The 24,813-nt window shown below is 33.9% G+C and overlaps 1 non-coding gene across 1 annotated transcript; it reads left to right on the forward strand.

Annotated features, from left to right (window-relative positions):
- Nucleotides 1-361: 361 nt before the first annotated feature.
- Nucleotides 362-434, forward strand: Trnar-acg (transfer RNA arginine (anticodon ACG)). Its single transcript has one exon. It is a non-coding gene; the product is annotated as a tRNA-Arg (tRNA).
- The last annotated feature ends 24,379 nt before the right edge of the window (nt 435-24,813 follow it).

Genomic DNA, 24,813 nt, shown 5'->3' on the forward strand with positions numbered 1-24,813 from the left:
TGTCCTCGTAACGCAACGAACGACTTCGTCCGTCTGCCCGTCCGCTCGGCGTTCTCAATTATCTACACTATCAATAAAATTCTAAATGTTTATTTATTTGTGTGTGTGTGTGTACATATACCAATAAATCTTTTGAACGGATTCACCGAATTGAAAAATTCTTTTTTTCCCTGAAAGGTGTGAGTCCCTAGATTGTCCCTATCTATATATGGCTCGTAATGAACAACGCTGAGTTCCATAAAAAGCCTGAAATAAGGGTTTGTGGGTCGATTGGGTTGTGTCAAAAAAGTTACCTGCCCATGTCAACGGAATTTAGCACAGTCTGTATACAGTCGCGGTAACATCTTTCGGCATACAGACAGGACTTGTGGCGCAATGGATAACGAGTCTGACTACGGATCAGAAGGTTCCAGGTTCGAATCCTGGCAAGTTCGTGATAATTTTAACCATCATTTAATCCAACGTTTACTCATTATCCTTACCCTTAGGGTATTTTTTTCAGTGATTTTGTTTTGTGGATATGGGAATTTCCCAAATCCCAAGTTCACGGAGTAAGCGTTGATGGTAAGACGATGTTGAGTGTACTTGATGTTGAGTGTATTCGATTTTGTGTTTGACTCGGCGGTGTGTGTGCCGACGCGACGCAGCCGCTAGTTTACAATAAAATCAAATATTTAAAATAATTGCGCACATAATATTTCGAAAGGTTCTTTACAAATTGCTACTTCCAATCCAAAATTTGGTAAATCAATTTTTATTATTCAGGTAAACGACTTTGGACTAGGAACAAATCTATTCTGATACTACACTTTGTCTTTTCTGTCCTTGGTCAGTGAATAAGAAATCCTACTAGACAGAGGCAATTTTTATGATTGTCTCAATCCAAAGTGATCCCTCTTGAGTTAGTTGGACTTTTCCCACGTTAAAACCGACTTTGTGTCTAATCTTGCCCTCACGGGGATTACTTGAACAAATTTATTTTGTCTACAATGCTCACGTTTGGAGTAGCATTTGATCAAATATGTCAAACATGAGTTTGAAATTATACTTCCATTAGTCTATCACGTATAGGTTTGAAACAATATTTTCTGTGATCTATCAATCTTAAAATTTAAATATTATTTTTTCTTGGTCTGCCAGACATAAGTATTAAACAACATTTCTTTATTATCAAGCTTAAGTATCTTTTTTGTCTGTCAAATTTGTCAGAATTTTCTTTAGTCTGTCATTTTTATGATTTATATAGCATTTTCCTTGGTCTGAAAAGTTATACTTACACACATGCACACACACACAACCCCCCCCCACACACATATCCTTTTATACGTTTAAATGCGTTAATTTTTAAAGTTTTGATGTTCATGTGGGATTTTGCTCAACTGGTAGTGAAGATCGCTGGAGAGGTACATGTTTTGGTTTCGATTCTAAAGGATGACATACCAGGAATGTTTTTAAACTTTTGAGGTACAATATAATAATCAATAGAGAGTTGCCTCTGTAATAATTAATACGAAATTTGCATGAATTAAAATATCATATTTAAGCGTATCTTATATAGCACTATCTTTGAAACTATGTTGAAGTTAGAAATAGCATTTTCTTTCGTCTGTCCACTTGAAGTAAAAAATAACATTTTCCTTCGTCTGTTAAGTTGAAATATGAAATAAAACTTTCTTTCGTCTGTAAACTGGAAGTTTGAAATAGCATTTTCTTTCGTCTGTCAACTTGAAATTCGAAATAGCATTTTCCTTCGTCGTCAAGTTCAAATATGAAATAAAATTTTCTTTCGTCTGTAAACTTGAAAATATAAATAGCATTTTCTTTCGTCTGTCAACTTGAACTTAGAAATAGGATTTTCTTTCCTCTGTCAACTTGAAGTTAGAAATACCATTTTCTTCCGTCTGTCAAGCTGGAGTTTGAAATAGCATTTCCATTCGTTTGTCAATCTGAAGTTTGAAAGTGAATTTTCTTTTGTCTGTCACCTTTAAATAAGAAATAGCATTTTCTTTCGCCTGATAATTTGAAATTAGAAATAGCATTTTATTTCGTCTGTCAAGCTAAAGTGAGAAATAGCATTTTCTTTTCGTCTGTCAACTTGAAATTAAAAATAATATTTTCCTTCGTCTGTCAAGTTGATATAGGAAATAAAATTTTATTTCGTCTGTAAACTGGAAGTTTTAAATAGCATTTTATTTCGTCTGTCAACTTAAAGTTAGAAATAGAAAGTTAATTTTATTTTCTGTCAAGTTGAAGTTAGAAATAGCATTTTCTTTTGTCTGTCACCTTTAATCTTGAAATAACATTTTTTTCCGTCCGTTATCTTGAAGTTTGAAATAGCATTTTCTTTCGTTTTTCAACTTGAAATTAGATATAGCATTTTATTTCGTCTGATAACTTGAAATCAGAAATTAGAAATAGCATTTTCTTTCGTCTGATAACTTGAAGTTAGAAATGGTATTTTCTTTCGTTTATCGACTTGAAATTAGAAATAGCATTTTATTCCGACTGTCAAGTTTAATTTGTAAATAGCATTTTCAGCGATAAGTGTACTGTTAATATGGACGCATCTTCAGGATTATCATTACCGGTTTCTTCAAGTTAACCTCCAACTCATCGCCACTTAAGAATTTCGTCTTAGCAAGCAATTCCCATCTCGAGGCAAGAAACAAAAAGACCAAAGACTCAGCATCGACAACTCAGCCGTATGATGTCTCGGTTATTAGAATCGCATCTCTGAAGGTCGAATGAACCTTGACCTTTGCAAAGGCGGTCGTCCCCGTCCAGTGGCACGGGCGTAACTGGAAAGGGGCCTAGAAACGGGCCCACTTAATGTGATGATTAGAAAATAAAAAGGTTAACAGGTTTGCAAAGTAGGTCGCGAATTTTATTCGGGTTTATTAATCAAGGGAGACAACTGTTGTCACGTGATGGCATATGTCTCAGTAATTAATGTCACTATAAATGACTCACGACTTCTTTTGCGAATAGGGTACGGTATTGTATAATTCGAAATTTAATAAGGAAAACAAACTAATAAGGTTTTACAATGAATACAGTTTATTAAGTATTGCTAAAGGTCACCAAAGATATGGAACGGCCCTTTAAAGAGAATACTATCATTTACCTGGACAAGAGTCAAATATGACCTAAGGTGGAGCATTGTTGCTACATCTGTTGTAAAATCCGTAAAAGTACCCTTTCCTACATTGACAGGGTACAAAACCGTCTTCGAAATCTGGTGGGCGCTGACCCTTTCGCCTCCCTATTCACAGAGAAACGTTGTGTATCTGTCTCTGCTCAATCGAATCGAAACGTTTATGTTAAGTGTTCGATTGAGCTCCATTCTATGGTCTCGCCCGTAAAACGTTCAAATACTCGTCTCGCTGAATCAAGATCCAACAACGTTCCTCAATCCTTATATGTTCCCAAAACTAAGTGGAAATTCCATGAGCAGAGTTTCTTTCCTAGAATGTCCGTCTGCGGAAAGCAATGTCATTTTTTTTGCTTCTAGGCTGACTATAACATAGCCATTTTCAAGTCTAATGTGAACAAATTGTGATTGAATCGTTCATTTAGATAATTTAGTCCTAACCACCAGAACTGATCTTTTCTTTACCATTTCCCTAACAATTAATCTTTACCTTTGAGAGAACTTCGGGCCTTGATAAGTCGTGACCCTCTTAGTAAAAACGATGCAAATTATACTAGTTTAAAAGCTAACAGAGTTAGCAAGGTATTGTTTAAAGTTAAATCTAGACAACGACGACTTTTCCAGTGTTTTACGAAGATTTTTTTTCTTACGTAATCGTTATATCAAAGAAGCAGAAAACAGGAAAAATCTCGACTCAGTTTATTTTTTAACAAAAAACCTTTATATCTGGTATTTCCAACAACGGATTTTTTTTTTTAAATATTTAAGCAGTTTATTTCTTCTTCTCCAGCTGCTTATGGTGTTTCGTCTCTGCTCTGACGTCATCCATGTGTCTTGACCATGTGATTTTCCAAACACCAGCCACGTCTCGAACATGTGCTTCTCTCTTTACGACTCGAACACCAGCTTCTCCATCGCTTCTCCATATAGCCGAACACGTGTGTTCATTTATGTTGTCCGTTACTGCTATAAGCGTCAGCGGCTCTATTGCACTTTGATTAGAATGATCTTTTTAGGAGAGTATGTAAAAAAAAAACGCTGTACTTGTGCATTTTAGGTTCGAAGTACATTGTTTTTGTTTTCCTTTTTGAAGAATTCTAAAGGGAGACAATTCAAGAAGTCCTTAAAGTTTATAACTTTTAATGATTATTTAGTTGTTACTAAAGTGTAATTTTGTAAAATTTCGTTTTGATTTTTAAAGTCATACATCTTCACATAACAGCCATCATTAATTTCAGAATTTTCTTTTCCTAGAAAGTCCGTTAATTAAAATAGTTCGGTTAATAAACGTCATCCATTTGCAAAAATATTCTTTTAAGGTATCACATTTTTATGCAAATAACAATCAATCAATATTTTAATATATTCTTTTTGAAATAATAATTATTTTATAAAACCTAAAAAGTGTATTTTAATTCAATAAATATTCAGATAATATTTTATTTTGTTTTATTATTAATTAAATGTGCTTGTTTTACTTTTACCAATAAATTATATGAAACTTTAACAAGTCTTTGAATTATCTCCCCCTGGAATTCTTAAAAAATGAACACAAAAAATATTGTACTCCAAAATTAAATGCACAATGCCGAATTAATTTATAGTTTTCGAAAACAAAATCATTTTCATCAAAGGTCGCTGTTAAATACAAAAAAAAAGTCACCGCTATCCGAATTTAGCTTAAAACAAAACCTTAAATACACAAGTGCCAAGAATTCTAAAGTTATTATACGAACACCTCTAATATATCAGTTACGGCTTGATGGTACGTATTAGCGGACTAATAACAACTCAAAATGTTCAAAAGGCAAAGTATAACCTTTATATTTATTTAACAACTTACAGATTAAATAGTAAGGTAGAAAACGCTGGATGAATAATGAATAAAATGTGATGAAAATGCGTTTTTCTCTTATTTTTCCAAACTGTCATTTAGGACCTCACTCTACTTACAGACGATAATCCTACCTAGATAACGCTCTCTCCTCGGTCTTTCCATCCTCTTTGACCCTTCTGGACTATTTGTCATCAATCTTTTTTGAGGTGGAGGCGATGATGGGGCAATGGGAGGGGATGGGGGAGAGGGTAGCGAACTTATAGATATACAGCTTCAATGTTCTTGGTTCCATGTGGCGCTTCTTCGTGTTTTGCCTCTGCAGCAGTTTGTCTGGCCCGCTCATGTGGTTCGTGTGTATTAGTCTCCGCATTCAAGGGCTTTCCTTAATATTTCAGCTGTTTTCATTATTGTTATCCGCTGTATCTTTCCTCTGATTCCAATTTTTCCCGTTCTTTTTCAAAGTTTTTCGGAGTTGTTCCTTGTTCTCCAACTATTATAGGTATTATCTTGATCATCAATATCTCTTTCAGCTCAATTTGAAGTGGCAATAAGCCTCCCCAGGGTCACAGTTCTCTTCGCACATCGAGCGGATGTCTCATCAGTTCCTCGGTCTTTCCTTCATCCTTGACTCTACTTGGCTATTTGGTCTCACTTTTTTTTTGGGGGGGGGAGCAGTTATATGGTAATGGGGGATAGGTGTGGGGGTTAGAGAACTTATAGATATGCAATTTTAGTTCTTGGTTCCGTGTAGCGCTTCATGTTTTGTCTATGCAGCAGTTTGTCTGGCCCGCGCTTATTATTATTATTATTATTATTATTATTATTATTATTATTATTATTATTATTATTATTATTATTTATTTATCTATTTAAGAAATCTCAACTGTTTACTATTCTGAACTTTACTCCTTGTTTGTTTTTATGTTGTTGTCTGTTTTACGGATCGCGGGGATATTTTATATTAGGCTTGATTAGACAATTGCTTTTTAGGACAGGCCTTTATGTATTCAGATTAGCAATGAGCAAGGTTATCATACGTAAGATTACGCAGACATCCATTATAATGTTATCAACAAGTAACATTATTACGTTAACAGTTTCTAAAAAAAAAAAACTATAATAAATGCGTATAATTCTCAATTACGCATGAAAAACGATGGACAGAGGTAAGACCTTGATACGAAAAGAATAAACAACGATATACACCCATGCATTTATGAATAAACTAAACGGACGGCAATTATTTGACAAATTAGCATTCAAGAAATAAAGGAAGACGCTTGTTAATTATAGATTTGTCTAGACACACTTGCCTTAATTATTTAAAGCCAGATCATAAAGGTAATGTAATGCCGATAGATAAAAAGTGAAAAGAATAACATGTCTACACCTGAAATGGAAGTCTTTCATCAAATCTGTTCTGAGGTCGCTGGAAACAAAATTAGATCATTTCATCGCTCCATAAAGTACGCTTGGTAAAAGCTTTAAAAGTGTATCTTAGGTAGTTTCTGACCTGACACATGCTCATACATAGAAACACCACATTTATTTTTTACTGTAGACTAAGCAGTGCTATCTGGCGTTGGCCGAGACAAAAAAATGTAACATATTTCTATTAAAGTCTCTCTCTCTCTCTCCCTCTCTCTCTCTCTCTCTCTCTCTCTTCATCCGTCTTCCTATCTTACTCTCTTTATCACATTTTTCCTCTCCCTCCTCAATTCCATCTTTTTCTCCGCCTAGCATATTCTGTGTAACGGTGTCCGGTAAGAAACAAAACTGGAGATGCACACAGGCAACACTTATCGACACACGAAATAAAAATAATAGCCAGAATGATTACTTAAAGTTAATAAACATTGCATATGTTCTTTAACGAGGTTTTAGTATGGGGGTGCCAGCCTACCTTAGGGTTAGTGAAAAAGTAATATTTTTTCACGATTTTTTCAGCAGAAATTCACCTCACAGACATAGTTGAATGATCGCCACGAAATCTACTGTTAGTTTCGTGTATCAATAAGACTGGCCCATCGCAATTAAATTAGTAAATATTTTTTACAAATGATTTCGCTGCATTAAAAGTGTACAGATCGGTAGAAAATTTGTTTAATGAAAATTAATTGCCGTTTTTATTTTGTTCTTGATTATTAACAATTCTGGACTTTTACTATTTTTTTTTATTACAACAGCATATTCTTTTCATTATTTTGACTCTCGAGTGTGTATCCGTTGATATCTTATATGCTTTTATATAGAGTGATGTGGTTTTCGGTCAATTAACTGTGTCTAACTGTGTCGGATATATACTCGAGAGTCAAAACAATGATAAGAATATGCTGTTGTCATAGCCCTATTTATTACTTGCTAAAGAGAATGGAATTCAATCATGGTATTGCGTATTTACATAAAATATTGCTTCCCTTGTGTTTCTGTGTTCTACATAAACTCATACTGGCATCCCTCTCTTATTCCACGATGAATTCAATAGTGGCGTTTATTTTTCATTTTCGTACCGCATGAAATGAAGGTGGCATCGATCTAGAAAGAATTCGGTATCGTCTCTCCAAAATAGCACATAATAACACTGAAAAAGTGATGAAACCTAGCCTAGTTTACCCTTACAGAATAATGTTTTCTAAAATTTACATAAATTATTGATCCTGTGCAAAGCTCATCAAGAATATACCAACGTTGCGGGTCTTTGTTTTGTATTTTTTATTTAGACATACAAACATACAAACACACAGACAACTGTCGTTTATATAATAGAAGACGAGGATAATGTATTTCGGGTATTGATAGATTTTAAAGATTTTTTTCTCACATCAAACAATGCAATTGCCACAGTAGTGTAATCGGCTACTGTGATAAAGACTAGATTTTGAGGAAGGGAAGGCAATAATACATTTTTTTTTCGAATTATATTTAACATTTTATGCATATTTGTACGGTCGGGGAGTAACGGTTGAATTCCAAAAGTAAGCGTTCCGAAAATAAAAAAAGAAACAATTAGAGTCAAACACCCTCCGACATTTAAGAACGTCTTACGGAGGTTACGTGTAAGTTTACTTTTTTAAAATCACATTTTCATCCCAAACATGGCAAAGTGCCACTTTCATGGAGGATGGCTACTATTAGGGACATAAGTTGTAGGAATACTATGTAGATATTTGAACAGCAAGATGTATGATCACATTACACTTGAACTTCTGCATATCAGTACAGTTGGAGAAGCAGTATCCCGGAAGGGAGTCCCAAAGTCTAGTAGTTCTGCGGAAGAAACTATTGAAATAAAAGGCTTTCTTACACCTAGTGATCTCTACTGTGTATAGGGGGGACTTGCTTGTCGGGTTTGTCGAGAGTATTTACGTCGAAGGGGTACAAGGGCTTGTAGTTCGTCGGAGCATTCACCATTAAAATACTTGTAAAACAGGAAGAGGGATGCAACATTTTGTCGATGGGGCCGAGGTTGAAGCTTAGATGACACAGTTCAGGACCTATCAGGTTAGCGGCTCTCTTTTGAAATGCTTCGAAACCCCAAGTAATATCAAAAGCGTCTTCAGCGACTTCTTCGCCACCAGAACGCAAGATTTTTACGTTATATATATTAGTGATGGAACGATTCCAATATTTTTTCTGATTCCAATACAATTGCCGATTCCGCATTAATTCCCGATTCCGATACAATTACCGATTACGATTACGATTCTTTATAAATCTATAAACATTAAACTATAAAGTTGTTATTATTTCCAATTACTGTAAAAACACATAAATGTGGTTTCTTAGGCAAAAACACACTTGTGGGAGTATGATCTATAGGTGTTAGTTTATTGGTCGTTTGAAATCAATAAATATTTATGATTTATTAGTTCTATAAGTGGAAGATTTTGTTTTAATCACAATCAAAAAAAAAAAAAAAGAAAGGACTCGTTTTTGGCATCGGAAAATAAGCACAATTATTTTCGAATTTGATACCAATTCTGATATCGCCAAAAGTCCCGATTTTGCCGATTTCGATTAAGCGTTCCAACACACGCGTGTGCGCGCATATATATATATATATATATATATATATATATATATATTGGTAGTCATCAACATACAGTCCTGTTTCGTTGTATCACAACTCATCAGTGCTGCTAGACTAGCAACTCTCCCAAGCCAAGGAACGAACCTAGAACCGTCGTGTTGACAGTCGGCAGTTCTACCCCTCGACCACGGAAGCGATGGGCGCAAATGATCTGTCCGAATGCCTATTTAAACAAATATCCGTCCGCTACATGTAAAGTGCTCAACCCGTTTTTTTGTAAACAAACCGCGAGCTTCGAATTTTTCAGCCAAATTAAGTAGCGAGAGAGATTATTTACGACAGTGCTCTACCCAAAGAGGGAGGCTTTAAAATATATTTGTAGTCATCGACATACAGTCCCGTTTCGTTGTATCACAACTCATCAGTGCCGCTAGACTAACACTTCTCCCAAGCCAAAGATCGAACCTAGAACCGTCGTGTTGACAGTCAGCAGTTCTATATATATAAAGCTGAATGTTGTGTGTGTGTGTGTCACGAATAGGCTCCTATATGGTTGACCTTTTTAAAAAACTGATTACATGTAATGATAGAAGATGTATCGAAACACAGAAATGGGTATGTTTGATCTGGCAGAACGGTGGTTCATTAAAATTGTGGGGTCTGAGTTCGCGCCTGGTCCACAAAGTATGGAAATAAAAAAAATGTTAAATTAAAAAAATAACGTTTACAAGTGTTTTTGATATAGATGTACATAAGAATACTTTGATAAGTATGTTTTAACTTACATAGGGATGGTATAATAAAATTGTGGGGTCTGTGTTCGCGCCTGGCTTCCATAGAATGGAAACAGACACAAACTTTAATAAAGACTTTTCATATCTATCTGCGTAAGTATACTTTGATAATTATGTTTCAGTTTGAAGAAATATGGTATAATAAAATTATGGGGTGTTCGTTCGCACCTGACCTCCATAGAATGGAAATATATCACAAAGTTTAACAAGGTTTTTTTTTTTACTATAGATCCACAGAATATTTTGATAAATGTTTCAGTGTGAACAGGTATGGTATAATAAATTATGGGGTTTATGTATTTTATTTTTACTTTCATCATATTTTGCTTTGGTTTTGATACCCCCCCCCAAATTCGAAACTATCTCTTTACAACCCTTCCTTTTCATAACCTATCATACTATCATAAATCAGAGTCCATTTTCTGTAGTCTGTTTTTGAACCCAGTCAACGGCGAGTACTTTTTCTAGTGTATATAAATATATATATATATATATATATACTAAACTACCGGTGACCCGTTGGGTCAGTAAGTTATATTAGCTATGGAATTAATGTATGAGCTTGTTACGTAAAGAAAATAGTTTTCTGTGACATAACAGAAACATTTCCATGAAAGTATATTAAAATAAAAAAGAATATAGATAGATTTCTATGAGTCGTTCTGTTTATAATTGTTTATTTAAAAAAAAAACTTACTGCCATTGAATTATATGTGGTTTGCCATACTTATAGGTAAATGTGGACTGAACAGATACCATAATACTTAAAGTTAAATTCAAATTTTGATATATCTTTTTATTTAAACGCGAAAAAAAATGGGACTGAAAACGTACACAGTAAAACAATTCGTTTTATTGTCGCGTTGATTATTTGTAACGCAAATAAAAAACATATTTTCGGGTTATTTATTTATGTTGGTAGTGTAGAAGAAAATGTATGAATGTTTTTTAAGAAAGGTGTATTAAGAAATGGAGAATAAATTTAAAAAAGGAAGGCGGTTGGAAAATCGCTGTTGTAAATTGTTCTTATGGTTGTCAACGGGTCAAAGTTGATTTATTTGTTAGAAAATAGCGGCAGCATAGTTGTAATACAGAATAGTTGCAAAACATCCCGACACTTCCCATATTAAATAATAATTTATAAATAATAACATCTATATTTCAGTGCGCCGGTAAAATTCTGCAAAAGTGGCGATTTGTTCTTATTGCTTTACGCTATTATGGGTGTATGTTTATGTATGCCAAACCGGAAGTCGTAAACCGGATGTGTGGTTACAAAACCCGTTACAAGGTCATTTGAGTTTTATAATAATAATAATAATAATATATATATATATATATATATATATATATATATATATATGTCATCGACATACAGTCCTGTTTCGTTGTATCACAACTCATCAGTGCCGCTAGACTAGCATCTCTCCCAAGCCAAGGATTGAACCTAGAACCGTCGTGTTGACAGTCGGCACTTCTCCCACTCAACCTTGGAATCGACGCCCGTAAATAACTCGTCGAAATGTTTGTTTAAATAGACACCCGCCGCCACCATATATATATATGTGTACGCATATATATATATATATATATATATATATATATATATATATATGTATATGTGTGTGTGTGTGTGTGTGTGTGTGTGTGTGTGTGTGTGTGTGTGTGTGTGTGTGTGTGTATATATATATATATATAAGAGACATTGCAGAAGTAATGCTACCTACATTACATCTTGCCCTAATGGACCAGAGGGAATTGCCAATTGCATTGTCATGATGACTGAAATTATGCGGTCATGACGTGAAAGGTCCATTTCTCTGTTGTGTCGGTTGTGTGTAAAGTAACCCTGCTATGGGGAATCAGAGATATGTGATTGAATTTTTCAACGTAGAAAAAATTGAGCCAATCAATATTCACTGCCGCTTGTTGAATGTTTACGAAGCCATTGCAGTTGATATCAACACAGTAAGGAGATGGGTTTGTCGATTTAAAAATGACGACTAAGATTTTTATGAAAATACACGTTTCGAGCTTTTACGACCGAGTCACCATGAGAAACTTTATATTTGGGTTTTAGCCGGGGAAAATCAGTGCAAAAGTGTGAAAATTTAAAAAAAAATAAATTTGCCAGGTGAAGGTCGAACGACAGATTACGAATGTGCATGCGTAACGTAATAGCTATTTATTCATGTTTGAATTTTTAGCCTTGCAGCAAACCTGTAGTCATAGCTCAGTAAATCTTATGGATAAACATTTGTCACCATGGCTAGATGACCTGCTATTGTCAAGTCACTTTCAGATGGTTTTCTATGTAGGAAAATGTACCCTCTCATTTTGCTAGGGCGACTGCCGCCTTCCTTGAATCTATAGGATTCTTTGGAAAAATCCTCAAGAGTTGGCCACTGTGTTCTCTGGATTTTAACCCCATTGGTCAATATTGAAAAGACGTGCTTATGAGGGAGGAGATCAATTTACTTCGAAGGATGCCCTGTGGAGGAAAGTAGTTGATGTCGCCAGAACCATACCTGCTTTTCAGAGCAAACAATTGACTTCCTCGGTGGACAAAACGTTGTTTAAAGTTATTTAAAAAAATGATGGACATTGCGATAAATAATTCATTTATTTGAAGCTTAGCAACTAGAATGTGCTTTTGTTTATTATTCTTTAACAGAAAAATATTATAAAAAATAAAGTTTTCATGAACAAACATTGTATTTTTGCCTAAACACAACATTTTAAGAGTCCTGCCATGAAGCGATAGACAGTGGAAATTCCTCGATAAAGAAGAAAACGTCTTAACTTTGTGAATATTGCATGAATTTGAATAAAATATTGGGGAATAACTAAACTTAAAGCAGTCATTTGATTATAGAATTTTTATTTTTTTGTTACATATATTTAGTGAAATATTGATAATCTATTTATCTGCAATAAGGCGATTGACGCAGGTTATATTGGGTTCAATATTATATAATAAATACGAAATCTGCATAAATCAAAATATGATATTTAAGCGTATCTAACGACAGGCCAATGTCGGGCAGCCTGCTTATATATATATATATATATATATATATATATATATATATATATATATATATATATATATATATATATATATATATATATATATATATATATATATATATATATAATTATATATATATATGATGAAAATAATTGAAATAGTATTTTATTTCTCTCTCTCTCTCTCTCTCTCTCTCTCTCTATATATATATATATATATATATATATATATAAAAGAGAACGTGTTTGTGCGTGTGTCTGTGTGTGTAAATTTTCCTACTCTGTCAATTTTTAGTCTACAGACTCGAAATTTGATATACAGGGTACTGAGATTTGGGAAAGTCTTTGTAGTCCGTTTTCCGCCAGAAATATGGCTGTTAAGGGGTCAAAGTTTAACGATTTGACCTTTGAGAACTCTTCCAAACTCCTCCGTCAATTTTGGGTCTAAACACTTGAAATTTTAGATACCAACTTACCAACTGTATTTGAGCCGAAAACAATAAATTTTAAGGGGTCATAATAGGGGTCAAAGTTTTAAAAAAAATGGCCGCTTTTTTATGCTCAACATACACCTCCAAACACCCAGGCAACGCCGGGCTGAAATGCTAGTATATATATATATATATATATATATATATATATATATATATATATATATATATATATATAAAGAAAAAGCGAGGGAGATAGATGATAGATAGATAGATGGATAGAGAGAGAGAGAGATAGAGAGAGAGAGAGAGAGACAGACAGACAGACAGACAGAGACAGAGAGATGGAGCAAGAGTGAAAATGGAATGAATGAGATGGATAGAAATAATTAATTGTAATAACCTGTACTAAAGTTACAAGTTCAAATTAAACCTATTATTATTTATTATTATTTATTATAATTAACCTCTAAAAGGACACGATCTTAAATCAGTTCTATTTCGATTTTCAGAAGTTGTTTTATCGGGTGTGCGAGTGAGACTCTTTCTTTGTATCATCCTTGAAATCAATGAATACGCAATCAAGTGATCAATATCATTATTTGTTCCTTTGTTGTTGACCGGCCGAAGCGTTTCTCTTTGATGTCCCCTTCTTCTCGCACGATGAAGCTAGGTTGTCTTTTCATCGACGACGTCGCAGACGCTACTGACATTTGACATTCCGTAAGTGTCACAACTTGGGAGACAGACTGCTCTCTGCGCAGAGAGCACAAAGATTTGTTATATATAAACACACACACTAACACACACAAACACACACACACACACTCATATATATATATATGTAAGAATATATATATATATATATAAACACACACATATATATATATATACATATATATACACATATATATATACATATATATGTATATATATATATATATATATATATATATATATATATATATATATATATATATATATATACAAAAGAGGAGAAAAGGAAGACTCATTCAAAATGAAGTCTTTCTGTGAGTAGATACATATAATATGGCCTTTAAGCGCTGAAGCAGTTTGTTTGCTTTGGAGAGATCATAAAATAGAATGAATAACGTCAGCCCTTTTGTTTTCTCTACAAGGATCAAAAATGGATGCATCATCATCATCATCATCATCATCATCATGTCGCATGAATCCGAAGATTTTATTATTAACGTTGGTTTCCTAGATATTTTCTAGTAAAAATTCTCTCTTTCTAAAAAAAAAAAAAAGATTACGAGAGGGATCACGTGCAGTTTGCCAACATCCTAAGTGAAAGTGATTTTCGTGGAACGAACTGTATTCGAACTTGGGATATATATATATATATATATATATATATATATATATATATATATATATATATATATATATATATATATATATATATATATATAGTGATTTAATGAAATTTAAAAAAAAAACTTTATTCAAATCAAGGAGTTTTTATTATTCCAAGAAAGACAAAGAATACTTTAGAAATTTTAACTCCTTATCCTATAAGGTTTCGATGCCTACCATCTCTTCAGAGGAGAAAATATCAGCAAATAGATATAATGATATTCACCCTATTTGCTAAAGTCAGTTAGACATAGCAAATCATAATCAAAAATTTATTAAATAGAAGTCACATAGCAGTGGAAATTGAAGAAAAGGATATAAATGCTTAGTTCCAAATTGCGCGGTAAAATCCAAGGTAACTTTCCTTTAAATCAGTGAGGTAATGAGATCCAAACTGTATATTGTGTAATCCACATCATAGAGTAGAAATCCAAGTTGAGCAAATCTCTGGAGTAATTCTTCTTTATGGGCCGGTGAAAAAATTTTTATGCTCTGGTTGGAACTTTTTATTAAATACCTTAGTATTACTAGGATTAAACGTTAGTGAGATAGAATAGGTAGAAAGGAGTAGTGGAGGGAAGAGAAATTTAAAATGGATGGGGGGGGGGAGATAAGATATATATATATATATATATATATATATATATGAACAAATGATTAATAAAACATGTTGAAAAACATCTTTTAAAAGAGTTAAAAACATATTTAATTTTAAAAAAGGAAACACAAGATAAGTGGATAGTCCTTAATCCGCGGAGTTTCGAAGAAATACTCTCCTTCCCATCAGAGGGCAGGAATTAGCAAAATGCAGGATCGGATTTTGCATATAAAAGTATTTAATGAAACTACAAGTAAGTCACAGATCTTACTTGGTAAAAAAAAGGGTGAGGTAAGGGGAACAGGAGGCAAAAGAAAAATAATAAAAAGATTTCACATGAATAAATTTTTACCCTTCACCGGACTGTCCATTCATGTGAAATCTTTTTATTATTTTTCTTTTGCCTCCTGTTCCCCTTACCTCACCCTAGAGTCGGGTTATACTAATACTCACAAGGATGATACATTATTGAGTATTACGCGTCCATATGTGTGGATCGGGAAATTACTTTGCAATGTGGAATGTTTCACACTAATTATAAAGCTCGTTAATTGATAAGCTGCATATTAGTTTGGAATAGTATTCTAACAATATCCCAGAAGTGCCAATTATGTGTTAGTATTTTAAATTGTAGTATGTTAATGTGTGCTCTATCCTGTATATTGAGCAATTCCTATTTATATGGGGTCATATATAAAATATTACGATCTGTAATATTCTGTAAATCTTATAATAACAGGTTTCCATACCAGCTAATTCTTAGATAAATCTATTCAGAAGAAGTGTACATATATATATATATATATATATATATATATATATATATATATATATATATATATATATATAATGATTGGGACGATTAATCGGAATCAGAATCGAGAATCAGAAAAATCAGAACTCTTGGTGATATCGGAATCAGTATCGGAATCGGAAAAATGGGTGCTTATTTTCCGATGCCAAAAACAGATCCGTTATTAATCTCTTTTTTATTTGATTTTGTTTGAAACAAAAATCTTCTACTGCTGGGAGAAACAATAAAATAAAAAAAAGATTTATTAATTTTAAGCTACCAGTAAAACTAAAACCTATAAATCACCCTCTCAAGTGTGAGTTTTTACGTTTCGTGAAAATATAGCACATTTAACACTTGCTCTTACTGTAATCCTGACAAAATAACAAGTTTCTAGTAAAATATTTAGAGATTTATAAGGAATCGGAATCGGTTATTTTATCGGAAGCGGGAACCATATTGGAATCGTCCCACCACTAATATATATATATATATATATATATATATATATATATATATATATATATATATATATATATATATATATATATAATGCAACGCTCATTGTTTGTTTATAATCAAGCGGTTAAAGCACTATAAAAGTGGTGGACAAATGTTTTTTTAACTAGACAATTGGCGAGATAATGTACGGGGCACCTCTCCCGTAGGTAGATCAGTAGAACTGCTGACTATCAACGCGATGGTCCTAGCTTTAATCCACGGCTTGGGAGAGGTGCTAGTCTAGCGACACTGAGGAGTTGTGATACAACGAAGCAGCACTGTATGTCAATGACTACACACACACACACACACACACACACACACACACATATATATATATATATATATATATATATATATATATATATATATATATATATATATATATATATATAATAGCAGGAAGACCCTACGTTGCCCAGGATTGAATGATGATGAACGAATGTTTCACACTCCCATATTTTTATTGTAATCGAAAATCGATCAAATCACCCATTTTTCAATCAAATCGGTTTATTGCCTGTTTTAGTTACTGACCCATAACAGTGTAGTGGGATGAAGCTTTACGTGCCTGTTCGCAGTGATTTAATCCACTATACATCGTAGTCTACATTGCACTGTAAAGAACTTACTGTTTATTTTATGAAATTATATATATATATATATATATATATATATATATATATATATATATAGGCTTGAATTAAAGTTTAATATGCAAAAGTCAAATATCATGCTCCAATTGTGTTTTAAACAGAAACATTCTTTTCTCGCCTGTCATATCAAAGAACCTACTGTTGACGTTATATCTCGGGCCTTTTTGGCTTGTGTTGTCATAAAACTTCTCAAAGGTACTCGTGATGTTAGGCTGTGTAAGGTGTTAACTTCGGTCAAAATCGCCTGTTCCTTCTTTCATCGGATTATTTCGATTATCGATGCTTATCGAAGACATTCCAATACAAAACGTATTCAAGAACAGTGCCAGACAAAGTACATTCGTGTGAAATTTTATAAAAATCAGCCCAGACATTCTCGCGTACATATAGAACAAACTCACTCACGCGCACACACACGCAGTTCCTTTTATATATTAGTAGAGATAGATATATATCTGTGTGTGTGTGGGTGTGTGTGTGGGGGGGGGTGTATTTGCATATACCTATGAAGTAAACAAGTCAGGCCCTCTAGGCCATTAGGGTCGTATTGTATGGCTTGAAGCTGTCTTTGTCATGGAAGTTATTGTCGGGTTATTTGAAGCAAATACCTCGTGGACGGACATTTTCTTTTGTGATGAAAGGAAAAAAAAATTCTGCGAATACGATAGGATTGCGTAGACAATTAAGCTGAACTTTAATAAAAACAGAAATCGATATTTACTAAGTCATAGCCTCAGAAGTTATCGAAAGTCGACAATAATAAATATTTTACTATGTTTGTTTGGATTAGTAAATAATATTAAGTGTCTAGACAATTTTGAAGTACTCGACTATACTACAGTTCTAGGAAAAAAACTTCGTTCATGGAACTTGCGTTAATATTTAGGCACAGGGAGTGGAGGACATTATTGATTATGCTTGTAGACGAACGAGTGTTGTGTTTTTTTAAATGTCTAACCACGAAGAAAAGCTGTGATACGGCGAAACAATCGTCTTGGGAATTACGACACACACACACACACAATTATATATAAATGGGTTGTTCAAAACGTAAAGTATTCTATTTTTTAATTCAAAAGTTGAAGCGCTGCGAAGATGGGAGGGGTACCATTTAAACGAACAACCTTTTGTGCGACAAGATTTATTATTCTGCATCGTCATAACCTTTCTCAATTCACTTTTGCCAAGAATTCAATGACACTTTTCTACTTCTTACGCACCTCCATGACATATATTGCTTCCTTAGACTCTCACACTCTCAATATCTGCAACAAAGACATAAAATTTTCTGCTCACGAATGCACAAGTTCAATTATCCAACAGTCATATCTGATCCATTCAGGCGGAAAGAATCAGGGAGCTGAAAATGTTTTACTGTGTTTATTTGGATTAGTTAATAATTTCCAGTGTCTAGACATTGGTGAAATAGTCAGTAGTTTTAGGAAAGAAACTTTGTCAATGGAATTTGCGTTAATATTTAGGCACAGATATGGAGTGGAGAAAATTATTGATAATGCTTGTAGCTGGACGATTGCTTTTTTGTTAAGTTTTGCAATAGAGTGATGCGCAGTTACGCAATTTAATTAATTAAATAAACGTATTTCTGCTTGCTAGCTTACATAATTGAACATAATTTATTTTTGTTCTCCCATGGAACTCAATGGGAGTTTACGTTAAGAATTTGAGGAAAAAAATCAACGACGCCTTATTTATTTTATTTTTAAGGGGTGCATCTCTGTCGGGGGCACCCGCTTAATGGAAATGTTTACAAAACATATTAACAATCATCTCACGTTACTCACCATGTTTCCTGAAATATGTATCCCATACTTCATATTGATAAATTCATTCATCACTGAAACTGTCAGTTGCGTGTATAATATTGACAGTTCAAGGCACGCGCTCTGGTTCAGTAACATTGTTATCTTCTATAATAATAAAGTAATCTTGCTATGTTCACTTCTCTCAAGGTTTATGAAATAGATCATACGCCCAAAATCACATAAATTTATAAGTTTTTTTTTATTAATATACTTTGTTTTAAGATTTTTGAAGATTAGCAGTAAATCGTAGATATTATTGATCTCTGTTTTTAGAGAAGCTGTAAAAGGGTGTAGGTAATCAGTGATGAATTTTCCATGAGGGTGTGCTGAATAACGGTATTATTAGAAATAATATTCTTTACACAGGAGGGGAAGATGCTGTTAAAAATTGATAGACAAAAATACCGTAAAAACTGAATTTAACTTGAAAATTTTACAAAAGGACTAGCACAACGCGTAAACTGCACAAGTACCAAAATATACGAGGAAAATTTTAAGATTTTCCCACAAATATTATCTTCTTAATTTATCTATGTACTCCTCTCTCTCTCTCTCTCTTTATATCTATCTATCTATCTATCTATCTATCTATATATATATATATTTATATATATATATATATATATATATATATATATATATATTTTAAAAAAAATCAAGGAACTTTGCCCCAAGGAAACACACCAACCCCTCTTGGAACTCTGGGATTCTGAATGCAAAAAAAAGGAAGAAAGATCTAGGGAAATCATTGGATGGAAAATAACCTGGCTTAAAAACCTGCCGGAAAAAGAAAGAAGTAAACAATCGACAGGCACATACAAGGACAACCAGGAACAGAACACTCTTACACGATATCTGCAAACACAGAGATCACATAACAAAGGTAAGAAACGAAACATACACCATACACAAACACATCCACACAACAGATACAACTACACACAAAGAAGCAACCACAATATATCCACGTAATACACAAATTTCCAACAACTGACCCAGCCAAAACGCACACTAATAACACCTCAAAATTGCACAAGAACCCACGCCCTTAACAAACACAACACACCAGACAACATACCATACAATACATCTCCACAAAATACCCACTTATATACAATCCTAAGCAATACAAACAAAACTATTACCACCCAATTCAGCAAACACAATCAAAAATCCATTCCCACAGACACCACATCGCTAACACAAACAACGAAAGAATACCTTTACTAAACAACCCCTACCAAAACATCCCCACAATGCAACACAACTACCAGAGACATCACATAATTCAAAACACTATCTACAACTCTCACCCCTAATATCCCACACAAAGAAACAAACCCCTAAGGCACCTCCCCCATCAACGGGAACAATTAGAATATCCCATGCAACACCAATCCCAACAAACAGACCTTCCCTACAAGAAACCCCGACAACACAACCCTATACAACAATGCATGTATCCTCAACAGCAACACCAATTCCAACTGAAACACAACTATCCAACACAAACAACATATAATGACAACCCATTCAATCATTTATGACTGAACCCTCACAATAATGTACACAACACTCATTTTACAAGGAGACATCACATCACCCTACAACACACCACTCCTCGAAACAAAGAAAACAAACAACCCCCACCATTTTTTAGGAAACCCCCAGAGAACAACAATTCCAGGTTAGAAAAAATTAGACCCAAAATCATCAATTTATCCACATACTCCTTATCAAAGAACGAAATGGAAATACTGAAGCTGGGCCTCAAATTCTGCCCCACCCCTAAAAGCAATATAGCGGAACTAAAAAAGGACCTTAAAGAATTCGAACGGAAATTTAGACTAATAGAAACACTAGATAACAAAGGGGACAAAGTGGATTCTTTAGTAAAAAAACAAATCAACATATTTCCCATAATAAACAGAACAACACAAAAGAACTAAACAGCTACTTCGAAAATCTCTGGAACCTTAACCTCCAAAAAAAAGACAAAACCGCAAGCAACCTCACACATAAGCAAAAACAAGCACTCGAAAAGATCCGTAATAATAATGACATAATAATAAAAGAAGCAGACAAAGGCAGTGCCGTAGTAATCATGGACAAAACGTATTATGAAACAAACATTACAGAATTACTGGATGACAAACACTACTATAAACCCATTAGTACCAACATAGATAACACCACCATCTCAAAAAATCACAAAACTTTGTACAACACACAACAAACTATTAAAAAAGAAAGAAAAGTACTTCCTCACAAATTTCATTACAAAGACCAACAACTTCTACGGACTGCCTAAAATACACAAATCTGGCGTAATAAAACTTGCCATCAATACACAAAACTCATAATATATTAGCGCTCCAAACCCTAATGACCTTACATTTAGACCCATTGTAGCAGGACCAGCCTGTCCGACAAGCAGACTTAGCAACTTAATAGACATCTTATTACAACCTTTCACAGATCAAGTTAAGAGCTACATAAGGGACGACATCCATTTTCTTACTACCTTACCACATACAGTAGAAAACGGGACACTATTAGTTACATTTGACGTTAGTAGTTTATATAGTAATATACCTCATGAATTAGGAAAAGAAGCAATAATATTTTGGATCAACAGACACGCACAAACACTACATCCTAGATTCACAAAGCAATTCATTATCGATAGTATAGACATAATTCTAAATAATAATTCCTTCGAATTCAACAATGCCAACTACATCCAAACACTAGGTACAGCAATGAGAACGAAAATGGCACCGACTTACGCAACCCTTACATTAACCTACCTAGAAGAAACCTTATATGAAAAGGTAGAACAAAAATTTGGCCACAACACTAAAAAACTGTTTGTAGAATCATGGAAAAGGTACTTAGATGACTGCTTCATCCTATGGAAACCCACATGGGGGGGACATCACAGACTTACACACCATACTCCAGAACCTACACCCAAAAATTAAATTCACCATAGAACAAAGCTCTACAGAATTACCTTTCCTAGATATAATGATAAAGATTAAAGACATACCATTATCACAGACATTTACCGCAAACCTACAGACACCCAACAATACCTACACTTTAAAAGTCACCACCCTAAAAGCTGCATAAAATCAATTCCCTACACTCTAGCATGTAGAATCTGCACCATAATCCCGGACAATAACCTTCGAAAAATCCGACTCAAGGAACTACGAATGAATTTAAGAAAAAGAAAATGCCCATCACAACTTATAGACAAAGGGATCCAACTTGCGACAAATATACCAGTAGAAGATTTGAGAACCCCTAAAGAACGAAACAAAGAACAAATCCTAACATACGTCTCCACACACAACACAAACAACCCAGAGCTTTTCACAGAGATAACGAAAAACCTCGTCCTACTTAACCAGAATAGGAAACTAAACAACTTCCTTAAAACAACAAAAATAATAAAAAGCAAACGCCAACCCAAAAACCTAAAACGCATTCTTACCTCATCCAAACTCAATCAAGACGCAACAAAAGGAGTCACAAAATGTAACAAACAACGATGTGGAGTCTGCAACATAATATTAGAGGGAAACACATACACATTTACGAACCCCATACAAACATTCAAAATTAAAAAAAAAACCTAGATTGCACCTCAAAAAACGTGATCTATGTAATAAAATGTCCAGCATGCGATAAATCCTACATAGGCGCTACAAAAAAACCCTTAGTAATAGAGTAGCCCTACACCGATCCAACATCAAAATCGCGGAAAATAGACACCTGCATGTATCACAACATATACACACATGCAGTGGAGGCAGATTCGAGATAATGCCCATCTTCCAAACTGACAACTACTTCTACTTGCTAACATAAGAAAAAAAACTTCATAGCAAAGTTTAACCCCACTTTAAACATCTCTCCATAATTATACACATAAATAGGCAAAACACAAAATACACTTACACGCATGCATACTGGGGTAAATGTGCACCCTCACACACGAAACAAAAGAACCACAATAAAGCACGCGCACACTTTCACGGGTGCGCGCGTCCATACCCAGTACAGTACCATTTATCTAAACTAAACAAACAATTAGAAATTATACGTATGTATGTGTATGTGCGCACATGTGTGCATGTATATATGTGTGTGTATGTGAGTGTATACATATGATTGTGTATGCGTGTGTGTATATACATATATCATCTGTTATCTATGCTCCATCTTGTTTGTGTGTGTACGTGCACTTATGTTTGGGTGACCGAATACATGTATGCATATGTGCTTGGATTAGAAAAGAAAGAAAACTTCAACCAATATATACATAAGGTGGGATGTATGAATATGTATGTGTATGTGTGATTGTGGGTGCATGTGTCCATATATATATGGGTGGATGAATGTATACGCATCTGTATGTGTGTGTATATATATACATATGTATGCATATGTATGAGTGGGTAAATGTGTTCGCGTGGATATGGATATACGCGTATGTGTGAGCCCCTGCATATAGCTCTCTATGTGTGTGCATGTGTGTGTATGTGTATGTGCCTACATAGTATGTGGATGTTTGTGAGTGAGTACGCACATACATGTATGCATATATATGTGTATGTACGTGTATATGTGTGTATATGTATCTTCTCCTACCTATTCTCCATCTTACTTGTGTGTGTGTGTGTGTGCGCGCGTGTACTAATGTCTGAATGATTAAGCGCATATATACATGCGGGTTTTGGTTGGGAAAAAATAAAAATAAATAAATAAATAAATAAAATAAAATAAAATAAAAAATAAAAATAATTAACCAATATGTGCCTGACGTGTTAGTGTTGGATTTGTGTGTGTGAGTGTGTAGGTGGGTATGTATATATGTATGCTCCTACATATATTTCTATGTATATGCGTGTGTGTACGTGTGTGTGCCTACGTGCGTGTGCATGTGTACATGTACATGTATGTATATGTATGCGTGTGTGATTGTGTGTGAGAAAGTCTTTAAAAAACCCTAAAAACATAAAAACCTTCACCAAATGGACCTCTTTGAATCTAACTTTGACCGGACACTTTGAACACTTACGGTTGGAGACAGAATGTCTGAGACCACACATCACTCTGAAAAACACATTTAGTATCAGTGGAGGTAAAAATAACTTTTCAAACTCCCATTTTAAAGAAAAACTTATTACGAAAACATCTGAAGAGAGCACACCCCAAGCTCGAAACGCGTTATAAAAATATTTTAAAATAAAAATATGATGAAAAACTTTAAAAAAAAACCCACAATTGTTGATGGCTACACTCTTTTAAATATATAAATATATATATATATATATATATATATATATATATATACACGAGCAAACAGTTAATAAAACATGTTAAAAATACACTTTGAAATGAGTTAAAACATATTTAATCTGAAAAAGAAAGACTAGGTAAGTGGATAGTCCTTAATCTGCGGAGTTTCGAAGAAATACTTTCCTTCTTATCAGAGGGTACGAATTAGCAAAATGCGGCATCGGATTTTGCATGCAGAAGTATTTGATGAAACAAGTAAGTCAAAGATCTTACTTGAAAACAAAAAAAGTGAAGCAGAGGGAATATGGCGAAGAAAAAGGTGATAACACACGAATGGATAGTCTGGTGGAAGATAAATAATCCAGTGACGATAAAATCCAAATGTATAACTTCAAGAAAGTTAAAAGAATTTCCATTTGCACATTGTAACATCCAAGGAAATCCCGTAATTGGAAGAAGATGGTCCATAATAATCC

Source organism: Euprymna scolopes, chromosome 29 (assembly GCF_053919585.1).
Source record: "Euprymna scolopes isolate OS-2025 chromosome 29, ASM5391958v1, whole genome shotgun sequence".
NCBI classification, from domain to species: domain Eukaryota; kingdom Metazoa; phylum Mollusca; class Cephalopoda; order Sepiida; family Sepiolidae; genus Euprymna; species Euprymna scolopes.